Genomic DNA, 1,718 nt, shown 5'->3' on the forward strand with positions numbered 1-1,718 from the left:
AGATCATTTTTTAAGAATCAAAATTTTGATCTTTTGTCTATAAATAACATGCATAAGATGAATAAAATGATTTTATTTTATTCACTTCAAAAGAAATTTTAAGTTCCTCTGAATCGTGCGATTTATACAATTACGAGAATCTTAAATTTATTTAGATAATTCATATTCTTGTCATGATTGACAATATCATAATCAATTCAACAGGAATCATAAATGTCAAAATTCAGATTACGATGTAGAAAATAATAGAAGACTTCCATTCGAGCTGACGATTGTAGAAAAAATGATAAAATTCGGGTTCATATAGACATAGAAATAATACCATGCATCAAAAACCATCTGATAAACATGAATGCAAAAAAAATATTATAGATTCGATTCTAAGCCAAGCTTTATAATAAAAGATTAGGCAGCAAGTATTAATATGAAAAACGAGTCTAGCCAAACATATAAAAAATACATTTATCAGAAACATTCTGATGAAAATCCATATAGGTACCAGATAATACTTTTGGTTTTTGAGATAGTAATTTTAATATTTATCATCCGAACACTAACACTTTTTCATCGTATCATTAATTTTAAAATACTTTGATTCACATTGTACTAAGTAAAAACCAGTTTGAAAGAAGACCTAAATTGGCAAAACCCCGATTTTACGGTTGAAAATGTAATTATGGATCCCCATTCCACAAACAAAATACCGTCAACAAAGAAGCGCTCTAATGATCTGCAATCGACGCGACCAAATTATTTAGAAAGTAAAATACAGCCAAATGGCTGTACATGTTCTAATTTGGAATCGCTCAGCGACTGTTATATTGAAGAGAATTATAAAGGATCAGAAAATAAAATATTTTTCAGAGTAAGCAAGCTAGATAAGAATAATCTAAGCAGTTCTAGTCGATGTGGGTAAGGGGAGATAATAAACAATGATTTAAGAGAAACAATAACTCTTACACTAGAAATGATGAAATCTAAGAACAAATATGGGCCAAAAATGAACATAGATTATGATTTAATTAAAGATGTCTTGGAATTCTTTTGTAGACGCCATTGCAAATAATAATCAGTAATTATGTTTAGCTTATTAAGTAATTTAAACAAGGAACACTATATAAATATAGCAAACAAAGATGACGAAGAAAAAACGGTTAATTAAAACACAAGATATCATAATAATATTTTATTTGAAACATCAAAATCCGAAGGAAAGTTATAGCTTCATTTATATCCAGAAAAGGAAAATATACATCAAGACTTTGATTCTAAAAAATGCCAAATACTTTATACGATTTAAAATTTGTTAATGAGGAAAATAAAAGGTATTTAAATATGAATCAAACTAGAAGCGAAGGCCTCGAAAAAATATTACATAGCAATGGCACTACCGATCGATCTTCAGAAAAATATTCTTATGAAGAAAACGAATGAGATAGAAGTAGCTTAATATCAAACTTTGATGTAAAAGTGCTTATTATGTTTGAAGGACATATTAATACAGCCTTATACCCACATTTCAGTACTAACAAAGGCAGTAATTCAGATGATCCACATATTTATTTTTGGCATCAAATAGATGACGAGAAACACTTAAAAGTAGTTTTTGAATCATATTTAAAACATATTATAAAGATAATGAGGGATCTATATAAAATTTATGTATATTATATAGTATTAACCACTAGAAATCGATAAATGCTAATTTTTGCTTAAAA

The sequence above is a fragment of the Rhyacophila brunnea genome, unplaced genomic scaffold (genome assembly GCF_057557595.1).
Source record: "Rhyacophila brunnea isolate RB1 unplaced genomic scaffold, BYU_Rbru_1.0 scaffold_35, whole genome shotgun sequence".
In the NCBI taxonomy this organism is placed as follows: domain Eukaryota; kingdom Metazoa; phylum Arthropoda; class Insecta; order Trichoptera; family Rhyacophilidae; genus Rhyacophila; species Rhyacophila brunnea.